The 14,476-nt window shown below is 37.2% G+C and overlaps 1 protein-coding gene across 2 annotated transcripts in view; it reads right to left on the reverse strand.

The window, feature by feature from the left end:
* PACRG (parkin coregulated) overlaps positions 1–14,476 on the reverse strand; it is a 511,451-nt gene that overhangs the window by 496,014 nt on the left and 961 nt on the right. The window lies entirely within an intron of this gene.

Below are 14,476 nucleotides of genomic sequence, written 5' to 3' on the forward strand. Positions count from 1 at the left end.
AGATCTTTAACCATGTCCATTCTGAATTTTTGTCATTTATAGTTATTGTTCCATCTTCCAGGAAATTCATATAAGGGACTTTTAGGACAAATACAGGTATTTGATATCTTTAAGATTAAAACTAAAACAGGTAAGAATTTCCAGAACTAACTAGAGCTGCATTCAAACTAAACAAGAATAGTATCATGGGACTAAGTGAATTGGAAAAAATAGTTACAGTTTTTTTGTGACTCTTACTTAAGACATTGCTGGTTCTCTATTTGCTCTTCCAGACTAAGGAGACTTTCTCTTTTAAGACATCAGTGATACACAGAAATAATAATAAAACAAATTAAAGCATTTAACTTTTCTTTCTACCTGAACCAAAATTCAAAGGTCTCTAAAACTCAGAGGTCTGAAATTCAAAGGTCTCTCAGTATTTCTTCCAAGGCAATCCTAGTCATTTGCATAAGTTCAGTAACAATTTGTTCTCCTTGTAATAGGACACCATTGAAAACACTGGTTATTTTACCAAGGCTTTGACTAAAATACCATATTTGAGAGAGACATGCATAAACTCAGATATGACCAACCAGCTTTAAAAAAAAATTTACACTCTTTGGGGAATCACGCATCATACAGGCATCCCTTATAACCCACAAGGACAGGTCATTATTGAATGTGCACACTCTACCCTTAAAGACTTGTTAAATAAACAAAAGAGGGGGAATATAGGTCTAAGTAATCCAGACCCCTCCTCATGATTATATAAGGCACTCTTAAGTCTAAACCTTTTTAATTTGAATGACCAATTTTTAACCCCAGCATTAAAACATTTCACACAAGAATCCTCGGGGCCATGTCCCTTAGTCTCATGGGAAGACCCTAACTCAAGTCTGCGGCAAGACCCCCATGAACTCATCACTTGGGGAAGTGTCTTGCTTGTATCTCCTCACAGGAAGGACCATCTTGGCTCCCGGAGTGGAACATCAAGCCACATCATGGCTTGGCACAGCCCAAACCCAATCCCAAAGATGAGTCAGCTGAAGTTAAGCGAACCCCAACCCCCAAGCCACCTGCTACAGAGAGCACAGCGAGCACCAGGAATGACCTGCGGAGGCCTGAAGAAAACTACTCAGATAGCTGAAGAAGTCCTACAGGGCACAGGATAAGCCTCCACCCCTGAAAACATGTTCCTGGCCATGCTCTCAGTGGTAAGTACAACTTCTGTCATGGTGGGTATATTTTACTGTCTCATTCCAGGAGCTATGGCCACTAACTACTGGGCATACATGCTTAACTCCCCCTTCTGGAAACCCTTAACGTGGGTTGATGTGCCCTTTCTATGTCCAACAATAACTCTAACTGGGTAGGAGGAACCTCCTTCTCCTTTTCCCAACCCCAGCTTAATGGCTCCTTCTGGGCTTCCATACCATCTAATGTAAACTTATATGCCACAATTCTTCCCATATGCGCTTCTCTGTATGATCCTCTTTGCATTACTGTCTCCCCCCAGATTTAGTTATATTTTGTGCATAAAGGCACCAACAAAAAGACTCAATTAACCTTTATCTCTGTTGGTTATTATCTGGCAGGGCAATCAGACCAATAATAAAAGCCACTCTTCTCATCTTTGGGGGGGAAAAGTACTAAATGGACCCCATCTTCAGAGAGGGTAATGTGGGAGGCATGTCCAGCTCTTAATCCCCATATCCTTCATCTAGATAATCATACTATTACAGCCTGGAGTCCAAGAGGATATTTAATAGCTAGTGAGACAGAGATTAAGATCCATCCAGCTAGCAATGGAGGCTGGATCGGCAGAGCAGCCTCTCCTACTATCTGGTGCAAAGGCCTTAACTCTCCTGATTCAGTCATCCCTCTGGAAGCCAGGACATGTATTTCGCCCCCTCTCTGTGTGGCATGAAGAATACTACAATTCCTCAGGCAGTTACTCCATGATTTTTCATAAGAACTTTACTGATTATATTCAACTCTGTATACCACACCCTTATGTTTTCTTATTTGGAGCCATATATCCCTATCTAAGGAGGATGGGCTCTACGTTATCAAGACCTCCAATATTATTACGGAGCCTGCTGAAATAATTACAACAGTACTTAACCAAAAAGCTACTCACATCTTTGTTTTAAAAAAGACAGCCTTTTGCCTGTATCCCTGTCAATCTTACAGGCCTTGGGAGGAATCCAAATCGCTCAGCATCCTTCATCAGGCACTCAGGACTTAGCAAGTCCGTGCAGGTTTCTAGCCCACGCAGAGCAGGCACTGCAGCACTAGCTCCATTTTGAGGACCACTAGCAGGGCTGTAGCTGCTCTCCCCACACCATCCAAACTGCCCAACACGTTGATCAAGTTGCGTATAATGCAACCTGAATTCCAACTGAACTCCGGTTGAATTCCAATTACAACAGACGATCGATCAAAAATTGTTGGGGAGGGGCACCTGGGTGGCTCAGTTGTTAAGCGTCTGCCTTCGGCTCAGGTCATGATCCCAGGGTCCTGGGATCGAGCCCTGCATCGGGCTCCCTGCTCCGCGGGAAGCCTGCTTCTCCCTCTCCCACTCCCCCTGCTTGTGTTCCCTTTCTCGCTGTGTCTCTCTCTGTCAAATAAATAAATAAAATCTTAAAAAAAAAAAAATTGTTGGGGAGACTCCACCTGATGGAAGTAGCAACAGAATACCTGGGAGAAAAACAGGAGGCCCTGGCTTTTCACCAGAATCTTAATTGTGATGGGGCCCAGAAGGCCCATAAGGCCCCTTTACACTGGAACAGTACTCAATATGATTAGGGAAAAATTAAAAAAACATCTTCAAGGCTCCCTTCGAGACAATTTAACCTCAGACATTCACAACTTAAAAAGAAACAGGTTTTATCTTCTCTCACCACCATTAATGAACATGAGCATAAACAAAAAAACTGGGGTATTCTGACAATCTGCAATGGTTAAATCCAAAAAACTGGTTTTCTAATAGCAAATGGGGACTCATCGAACTGTCCATTATTTTACTCATTTGTCTATTGCTTCTCTTTGTAGTCTGCAAAATCGGAATAACAGCACTTTCCTCAATAGGAGAAACTCGAGATTTGAACCCGGCACAGCTGCAGCAGGACTTCCAACCTACAAAGAAGAAGAAAGGGGGGGAATGTGGGAACTCACAACGCCTGGCTAGCGAAGGTATGACAAACACAATCCTCCTTGGGAGAGGTTACTTGAGAAGCAAAGAAGGAGTGACCAGAAAACTGGGCCTCCTTTTAGATTTCTGGGCTGAAAACAGCCAGATCCTCATTATGGCCCAACACTATCTCCCAGGGGACAGATGCTTAACTTAGGTTAAACATAAATCCTTAATAGTCACCTACTCCCTGCCTGCAGGTCACGAACACAGTTCTAATCACACAATGCCTGTAAATGTCACTGCCCTAGATATTAAAACTTTACATTCCTTTCTAATCTTGATTCTTTGATGTAACAATAACATGCATAATAAAAATGGAGGTAGAGCTTGACTCAAGGCCTCTCACCAGGCTCTCTCCTTTCTCCTACTTAGGTGTCTGGAATAATCTTTTCATTCGCTGTTTCAGGGTTTGCTGGCCAAACCCAATGAGAAGTTGTAATTGATACCACAGAAATACAAAGGATCATAAGAGATTACTATAAACAATTATATACCAACAAATTGTAAAATCCAGAAGAAATAGATAAATATCTAGAAACACACAATCTTCCAAGACTGAATCATGAAGAAACAGAAAATCTTGAGACTGATTACAAGTAATACAATTGGAATCATTAATTTAAAAATTCTCAAAAAAACAAAAGACCAAGACCAGACAGCTTCACAGGTGAATTCTACCAATAGTTTAAGAAAAAGTTAGTGCTTATCCTTTTCAAATCATTAAAAAACAAAAGAAAGAGAAAGGAATGTGAATGCTTCCAAACTCATTTTACAAAACCAGCATTACCCTGATGACAAAACCAGAAAAAGACACCACAAAAAGAGAAAATCTTAGGCCCATATCCTTGATAAATAAAAAAATCCTCCACAAAATATTAGCAAACTGAATTCAACAATGTGTTAAAAGGATCATACACCACAAGCAAGTGGGATTTATTCCAGTAGTGCGTGGATGCTTCAACATCCACAAATCAATCAACATGATATACCACATTAATAAAACTAAAACAAAAATTATTTCATCATTTCATAGATGCAGAAAAAGAATTTGACAGAATTCAACATCCATTTCTGATAAAAACTCCCAACAAAGTATATAAGGAATGCACCTCAACATAATAGAGGCCATATATATGACAAACCCACAGCTAACATCAATTCAATGGTGAAAAGCTGAAAGCCTTTCCTTTAAGACCACAAACAAGACAAAGATGCCCACTTTATTTTCACCATTTTTATTCAAAATAGTTTTGGAAGTCCTAGCCAGAGCAATTAGGCAAGAAAAAGAAATAAAAGACATCCGAATTGACAAGGAAAAAGAAACTGCAGATGACATGAAACTATATATAGAAAACCCTAAAGATTCCACCAAAAAATTATTAGAATTAATAAATGAACTCAATAAAGTCTCAAGATACAAAATTAACAGAAACTGGTCATGTTTTTATATGCTAATAATGAGCCATCAAAAAGAAAAATTAAGAGTTTCACCTACAGTTGCATTAAAAAGAATAAAACACCTAGGAATAAATTTAACCAAAAGATGAAACACTTCTTCTCTAAAAACTATAAGACATTGTGGTGCCTGGGTGGTTCAGTCAGTTAAGCATCTGCCTTCTCCTCAAGTCATGATCCCAGGGTCCTGGGATCAAGCCCCACATCGGGCTCCCTGCTCAGTGGGGAGCCTGTTTCTCTCTCTGCCCCTCCCCCTTGCTCTGCTCTCTCTTACTATCGCTCTGTCTCTCAAATAAATAAAATCTTAAAAAAATAAACCTATAAGACATTGATGGAAAAAAATTGAAGATGACACAAAGAAACGTAAAGATACAGGGTTCCTGGGTGGCTCAGTCATTAAGTGTCTGCCTTTGGCTCAGGTCATGATCCCAGGGTCCTGGGATCGAGCCCCGCATCAGGCTCCCTGCTCTGTGTGAAGTCTGATTCTCCCTCTCCCACTCCCCCTGCTTGTGTTCCCTCTCTCACTGCATCTCTTGCTGTCAAATGAATAAATAAAATCTTTAAAAAAAAGAAATGGAAAGACATACCATGCTCATAAATTGGAAGAATACTGTTAAAATGCCCACACTACCCAAAGTAACCTATGGATTCAATGCCACCCCCAACAAAACACAGTGGTATTTTACACAAAACTAGAATAAAAAATCCAAAAATTTGTATGACACCACACACCGCAAATAGCCAAAGCAATCTTGAGAAAGAATGAAGCAAGAGGCATCATGCTCCCTGATTTCAAACAATATTACAAAGCTATAGTAATCAAAACAGTATGCTACTGGCACAAAAACACACATGTAGATCAATGGAATAGAATGACGAGCCTAGAAGTAGACACACACACATATGGCCAAATAATCTATGAAAAAGAAGGCAAGGATAATACAATGGAGAAAATACAGTATTTTCAATAAATGGTGCTGGGAAAACTGGACCAGTAAAAGCAAAAAATGAAACTGGACTTATGTCCAGCACATGTCTTATGCCATGTACAAAAATAAATTAAAAATGGATTAAAGACTTGAATGTAAGACTTGAAATCATAAAATCACTAGAAGAAAGCACAGGCAATAAGCTCTTTGAAATAGGTCTTAGCGATACTTTTTGGACTAGTCTTCTCAGGTATGGGCAACAAAAGCTAAAATAAGCAAATGTAATTTCATTAAACTGAAAAGCTTTTATGCAGCAAAGGAAACCATCAACGAAATGAAAAGGCAACCCAGGACTAGGAGAAAATATCTATAAAACATATATGAAATAAGGAGGGTTAATAGCTAAAATATATAAAGAATTTATACAACTTACTATCAACAACAACAATAACAAACCCCAACTAAAAAGTGGGTAGAGGACTTGAATGGACATATTTCCAAAGAAGACATACAGATAGGCAACAGAAACATGAAAAGATGTTCAGTGTTCTATGCTCAATGTAATAATCATCAGGGAAATGCAAGTCAAAACAAGAATGAAATAATCACTTCACACCTGTCAGATCAGTTATTATCAAAAGACAAAAAATAGGGCGCCTGGGTGGCTCAGTTGGTTAAGCGACTGCCTTCGGCTCAGGTCATGATCCTGGAGTCCCAGGATCGAGTCCCGCATCGGGCTCCCTGCTCGGCAGGGAGTCTGCTTCTCCTTCTGACCCTCCCCCCTCTCATGTGCTCTCTCTCTCTCTCATTCTCTCTGTCTCAAATAAATAAATAAAATCTTTAAAAAACAAAAAAAACAAAAAAAAAAAAAGACAAAAAATAGGAAGTGTTGGGGAAGATATGGAGAAAAGGAAACCCTCATACACTGTTGGTGGGAATGTAAATTGCTGCAACCACTATGGAAAACAGTATGGGGATTTCTCAAAAAATTAAAATTAGAACTACCATGTTATCCAGCAACTCTACTTCTAGGTATTTATCCAAAGAAAATGGAAAAATAATTTGAAGAGACATATATATACTGGTATGTTCATTGTAGTATTATTTGCAATAGCAATAGCCAAGATACGGAAGCAACCTGCGTCTGCCGATAGATGAATGGATAAAGGAGATTTGAGATCTCTCTCTCTCTCTCTCAGAATATTACTCAGCCATGAAAAATAATGAAATCTTGCCATTTGCAATGACAAGGATGGACCCACAGAGTATTATACTAAGTGAGATAAGTCAGACAGAACAACAAATATTGTATAATTTCACTTATATATTGAATCAAAATCAACACAAAACAAATGAAACAAAGCAAAACAGAAACAAACTCATAGATACAGGAAACAAACTGTTGGTTACCAGAGGGGGAACTGGGGGACAGGCAAAATAGGTGATGGGGATTAAGAGGCACAAACTTCTAGTGATAAAATAAGTTATGGGGATGAATGTACAGCATAGGGAATATAGTCAATAACATAATAACTTTTTATGGTGATAGATGATAAGTTGAATTATCACCAGGATCATTTTGTAATGTATAAAAATGTAGAATCACTATGATATACACCTGAAACTAACAGGATATTGTATGTCAATTATACTTCAATAAAAGAAAAATTTAAAAATTGCTACAACATCAATTTCTCTGAGAACTCAGTGCAGAGAAAGCTTGAATACGCTATAGGGATTGATAGGCTACTTCCTGTGTGATAACAAGTGTATAATGTTCCCTCTGAGCAGCCAAGCCAAGAAGCTCACAAGGAAATCTGAACATCAATCAATAAATACACTGACCCTTATGAATGGCAAAACTGATTCTCCTTTATCTCAGGCCTTCTAATTTAATTATATTTTATTTCATTGTTTGACTATTGTTTCTTCTATTTTGTTTCTGATAACTCCAATTTATTTTCAAAGCCTTGTGTCTTAATGTATAGGTATTTCATTGTCAGACTGTTGAACTTAGTTGAGGAACACCTGACAAATAAATACATAAATAAAACATTTGAGATAATTTTTTCACACAAAGTATATATTTTTAAAAAAGAGGGAAAGTCACCATTAAGAGAATGGAAGGGGGGTGCCTGAGTGGCTCAGTCAGTTAAGGTCTAATTCTTGGTTTGGGCTCAGGTCATAATCTCAGGGTCATGAGTTCAAGCCCTGAGGCAGTCTCTGCACGGGGCATGGAGGCCACTTAGGATTCTCTCTCTCCCTCTCCCTCTGCCCATCCCTCTCTCCCCTTCCCCACCCCAACCCCAGTTCATCCCACTCTCTCTCTCTCTCACTTATAAAAAAAAAAAAAAAAAAAGAAGAAGAAGAAGATGGAAAGGAAATTCAGAGTAGGAAACTATACTTGGAATATATACATTTAATAAATGCCTTATATCATATAGAATAGAATATGAAAAATTAAAAAGTACTATAAATAAATAAGCCAAATCAAGTCATGAGAAAAACACCCAAAGGTCTTGAAAAGACACCTCACAAAAGAGGATAATCAAATGACCAATAAATACATTTTTAAAAGTTTTAAGCTTCATTAGTCATAATAAAAATTAATATTAAATTCACGAGATAATATTATACACCCACTAGAATACCTAAAATGCAAAATAAAGAGAACAGCAATTAGACGATAGAGCAAATAGTACTCTCATGTAGAGCTAGCAAGAGTTTAAACATGAAAAATCAATTTGGAAAATGATTTTGATGTAGTTACTGAAGCAAACATATTCATACCCCAAGACTCAGAAATTCCCAGGAATATATTCTATGACATTTATACATATTTTCTCCAAAAAAAAATTTTCCTAGTAACACTATTTGTGACGATCCTAACCTAGAAGTCATACAAATCCTCATCAGTGGAAGAACAGATAAATAATGTTCTTTTTTTTTTTTTTTTTTTAAAGATTTTATTTATTTATTTGACAGAGAGAGAGATAGCGAGAGCAGGAACGCAAGCAGGGGGAGTGGGAGAGGGAGAAGCAGGCTTCCTGCCGAGCAGGGAGCCTGATGTGGGACTCGATCCCAGGACCCTGGGATCATGACCTGAGCCGAAGGCAGACGCTTAACGACTGAGCCACCCAGGCGCCCAGATAAATAATGTTCTATAGACACCCAAAAATACTACACAGGAATGAGTATAGAGGGTCTATAATCATATGCAATAATGTGAGTGAGTCACACAAATTTAATGGTCAGACACAAAACAATTACGGACTTTAGGATTTCATGGATGTAAATGCAAATCTGTTATCAGAAGATTGAAATTGGGGGTATATTTGGGCAGTGACTGGAAAAGGCCTGAGGGAATTCTGTGTTAATAACGTTTCATGATCTGGGTGCTGGACCAGTGTCTTTGGTTTAATATTCATCAAGTGATACACTTATGTTGGCATATGATGCATTAACAAAAGTCTAAAAAACAAGTGATCAATAGAGGACTGGTCCAAGTCAGAAATATATAGAAATCTAAGTTCCGTTCCTTGCACTACCATTTAATAAGTGTCCTGAAACCACAACAACAAAAAATTAAGTTGTCTGAGATTTATATGCTAAGTGGAGGAAAAAAAAATCTGCCTTGCCTCCTCATAACATGGGTTGGAAACTCAGATGGAATAAAAATGACTATCATATATTAAAACATATAAAAAGCTACTATATTTCATATACATATAACATTGCTAGGTCATTGAAATTAAATAGGAAGATATTTTATATAATTTAGTTTAACTATATGTAAAGGGTCATGTAAGAACCCTCTGGTCATTTGGAAAAAAAATAAATTCAAACTGTCTGTCCCACTTCCTAAACAAAAATGGATCAGGAAAAAGCAAAGCTTTTTAAAATAGAACACTAAAATCATAAGAGGATTTGGGGGTAAAAAAACTAAAATTTTTAGAAAGGAGAAAGCTTTGTAAACCTTACCACTTTAACATTTTACAATGAGCACGTACAACTTTTATAATAAGGTAGTTAAAATATGGCATAAAACATTTGTAAATTATTCTAATTCCTATATTTTATATTTATATAACACCATTAGCATTTTCTTGAAGCTGCTAATTCAAAGATGATTGTCTCATTATAGTATAAAAGATAGGTCATTCATTAATCTATTTAACCAAAAAAAAAAAAAAAAAATGCACCTCTTATGTGCCGGGAACTCTTCTAGAGCTAGAGATGCAGCAGTGAGTATAACAGTAATAATTCCCTGCTCTCAAGGAGCTAACTCTGTAGTGGAAGAAGACATGGGATAAACTAAATTAATATTAGAGGGTGGTCAAATTTATGGAAAAACATAAAATGGAAAGAAGATGAATGTGCTGGACTAGGGATGGAACAGATTATTAAGAGGTTGAAATTTTAAATAGTCAGGGAAGCTTTCGCTGAAAAATTAATTTTTGACAAAAAACTGAAGGAACAGGAGATGGTGATATGTAAGGGGGGAATGCATTTCAACTAGAGGGTACAGAAAGGGCAAAGGCACTGAGCCAGCTGGGCAACTGGCATATTCAAGGAACAGCAAGGAAGCTACTGTGGATGGAACAGAATGAGTGAGGAAGAAAACCCTAAAATATATGGATAAAGAAGCAAAGGTGCCAGATTACTTAGGACCTTACAGGAGTGTAAGAACTTGAACTTTCACTCTGAGATGAGGAGCCATTGAAGGGTTTGAGATAAGGAATGCCTTGATCTGGCTGAGTTTTAAAGGGATCTTCTGAGGTCCTAAATTGGGGGAGGGTTGTTAAGGGAAAAAAAAAAAAAACAAACCCAGACTAAAGACATATAACAATTACAGCAACAAGAGAGAGGGAGAAGATGAAACAGGAAGAAAGGGTAGATTTACTTACCTTAATTCATCAGATACTTACTGAGTACACTGTTAAGCATTGGTTAGGATGAAAAAAATTGGTTAGCCATGGGTTCTGCCCTCACAGGGAATTTATAGGACATAAAACATGAGTCAAAGTAACTATAATACACAGTAGAAAACAATGAGTAAAGGATAACTTTCCATCTGCGTTGGCAAAGAGGGAGAATTAGGGAAGTCTTCTTGAAGTAGTCGGCATTTAGCTGGCCACAAAAATCAAAGCTCCTTGACAGGATGGATGTCTTTTCCTGCCTTCTCAATTGCCAGCACCTGAAACAGTGCTTGGCATAGTCTGTGATTAGCAGATATCTGTTACATTATGTCTGAATGAGCGTGGGTGTGCAGGTATGTAGGGAGGAGGGCATTCAAGCAAAGGGAACAATATAAGTGACATCACAACAATGAAGAGTTACAGTTTTAATTTGGTGGAAGGAAGTGAGAATAGGGGGAGATGAAATTAAAACCTTGGGGTAGGATTACTTCACAGAAGACCTTGCTGGTCCGTGGAGGTACCAGTGATGGGAAGGGAATTTTGTACTGGAAAGATGAATGTGATAATACTGATAGATGATTGAAACAATCAATTGGTGGATGGAAGCTAGAGACCAGTTTGGATGATATTGTAAAAACCTGGACAGAAAGGGATAAGGACCTCAATCAGTTTATTATCACTTGGTCCCCTCATCATTAGTACTTCCACTATACTGAGTAAATATTTGTAAGCCTTACCACAGACGTGTATTTACTTGTCTGTTTCCTTTTCACTAGCAATATGGTGTATTTAGCACTGGTGATGGACACTTCTAATCATCCCCCGATTTCCCTTTTTCCCTTTATTACAGTAATAAAATGCCTCAAGTTTCAGCTTGACATAGAGCTACCAGTCAGAGACTCCATTTCCCAGCCTCTCTTGCAACTGGTTGTGGTCATATGACTAGGTTTTGGCAATGGATTTGAGCGGGAGTGACAAGTGCAACTTTTGGGACATGCATTCCTAATGAAGCTGCATGTCCTCCCATTTCTTCCTGCTCCTTCCTGTAGGCTGCTCCTTACCCGTTTTTCTCTCCCCATGCCTGAAGGAGGTGTTGGAGATTATGCCTTTTTGCACCTATATAACTTTCGTAGCCGTTTTCCTGATGAAACAGGTATAGGGGCCTGGGAGTTGCATCAAGGGTCAATTTCTCATAGGTTTTTTGTACAAAGGGAAAATATAGGCCTATGACCAAATTCCGGCCAGTGGGATGTGAATGGAAGTGGGGTGTAGTGTCTGAGTCATGCCGCTAAAAGGAAGCTTTCTGCTTCTTTTTTTTCCTTCTTTCTGAGGGTAGGGATTTGACCCTGGTGTTGGTAAGCCCACCGTGACCCAGGGCATCATCCTACAGGATACAAAGGAAGAATATACAAGCAGTGCCAAACAAACTTGGACTTATATAACAGAAACAACTTCCATCTTGGTTAAACCACGGTTATTTGGTCTCTGTTAAAGCAGCCAAATTGATATATTAATACATAATTTATAAATACTGACCATTACCACTATGTGTTGAATGAATATATGATTAGTAAGTATAAACGTCTCTAAGTAAAGCAATATTAAAGAATTATTTCTCCCGTTCCCCTAAGCTTTGAACATAAAACATCTATAGTCTATAGAAAAGGAAAGCTACAGTACAAAGCTTCAGTTGAAGTCAAGTTCTGTATAAGCATAACTTTGGGTCCAAATCCTAACTTGCTTTATGATAAAGTGTATTAGCACAGAAAGCATCTACTGTCAGTTGAGGTTAAACCAACACAACACTGAGCTACTGGTTTCTGGTTATAGGTTCTAACATACCAAGAAACAAGGCCTTTAAAAGGAAAGGGACTACAAAATCTTCAAATTCTATATGTCCTATCAGTCTTTTTAGGCAAATGTAACAATATGAATTTGAATATTAGTCTCTGATTTCAGGAATTTTCTCCTTACTTGTTTTCATACAGAATGCAACAATAATTTCAAGGAAGTAAAGGAAGAACAATATTTGACATTGGGTTTTAAAAAACTGGCCATTTATGTTTATTATTATTTTAGAAATATTTTTTTATTCTTATACATAGATTATGACTGTGTAAATAAGGCTTTCTGTTTGTACAGCCCATCTGATCAAATCTGTTTATGATCAAGTGTATTTACTTATGTTACTAGAGCATTCTCAAAGAAACACTGAGAGTGCCCACAGAACTCTTTAGGGTTTAGCTGTGTATGTCTTTTGTGGAAGAGCACTGGATGGTGACTCATTTAATTAGGAAGGGTTTGAAAGAGGCAATTGAAGGTGAGCCCCAACACTGGAAAAATGATTTGGGTGTCAGGTTTGGGACAGGGGTTGTAATTTAGACAAGCTGGAGACCTGCACATTATTTTCTGAATAGAGATAAACCTTAAGAAAGACATAGAGCTATTCTGACTTTTTAAGCCAAAAGGTTTATACTGTTGAAGACAGAAATAGTGAAATGTAAATATTGGATATAAAAAGGAAATGTTTTATTTCCTATACCACTGAAGTTCTTTTGTATAAACAGTATCTTTCTTTTATCAAGACTTTATTATTGTGTGGTAGTTTTCCTTGGAGGACTAAGGACAAGGACTTTATTTTGCTGATCCCAAATCTTCAGAACTGTGCCTACCATTAGCAAGTTCTTAGCTAACCAAAAAAAAAAAAAAAAAGAGAGAGAGAGAGAGAGAGAGAGAGAGAGAGAGAGGGTTGCTGATTGAATGAATAGACAAGTGGATAATGCTTGCATCTATGAATTGTAATTTCCCACTAAATGAAGTAGAAGAATGACACATCCTGTTTTGAGGGTCTTCATGGAAATATAGCTATTACACTAAGAGACTTTCCCTAAAAATACAAAAATAAGGAGATATTTAACTCAAATAAGTTGTTTATAAAGAAGGCTGCTTCACAATCAATGTTTTTTGTTACTTAAGTTTTGAAAGCATATTTACTTCATTTGGTAATACTGGAATACTTAATTTTCCAGAAACTATGACTTTAGGTATAAGGCTATGTTAAAAAATAAACATGATTATAAACATAAATTTAGAAAAAGAGAGAATCTGACCAATTTTCTACATGTCTGTGAACAAATATAACACTGAAAAAATGACCAAGATTATAATTAGAAATATTGTGTCAATGAAAAAACAAATAATTAGCTTGAATGGTTATGGTATTCTATACTGCTGATAAATGAGTCATGTTGATCCCCATGACCACCTACTTATGTGAAAACCATGCAAAAGGATTGTAACTACAACAAGCTGAAGTTTTAGTCTATTTCCACAAATTTTCATTATTGTAAACCAACTGACACACATTCCAATAATCCAAATATCATTTTGTGTAGTAATATGGTAATCTGACGTAGGGATCTAGAGGTAAGCTGTTTCATTCATGTAGGTAAAGGATGGGGTATGTAAAAGAAATAATGTGATACTGAAAGCAACACTATTCATTTAACATAATGAGCTACTATACAGTAAGTCAGATGCTCCCAGAGTGTAAATTATACGAATTTGAAAGCTGCATTTATTATTAATATCTCATTCCCAGACAGGGGCTTGCTTAGTCAGAAGTAAAACCTGGTTTAGCATACCAAATTTAAAGCTGTTTAACAAACGCGAGAAAGTTTTTTTTAAACCTATCATGCATGTAGCGAAATCACTTGCGTGTATTTTAAACCTTTTTTCCCCCTAATAGTATTGAGAATATTTTATTTTTACTACCACAAATAATAGAAATTAAATACGAATTATAGTAATAGCCAGAAATACTTGAACTGAAGCTTGGATTATTTAAAATTTATCATTTAAAAGGTCTGGAAATAGACTTCATATTAAATTGCCTATCAGTGCTCTAACAGGCTGATGCTATTTGTAAGAAAGGGGGTTGTCAGAGTAAATGCAGGGATGTTCTAGAATTCCTTAGGTCGACTTGATGAGATTTCATA

The sequence above is a fragment of the Halichoerus grypus genome, chromosome 9 (assembly GCF_964656455.1).
Source record: "Halichoerus grypus chromosome 9, mHalGry1.hap1.1, whole genome shotgun sequence".
Taxonomy (NCBI): Eukaryota; Metazoa; Chordata; class Mammalia; order Carnivora; family Phocidae; genus Halichoerus; species Halichoerus grypus.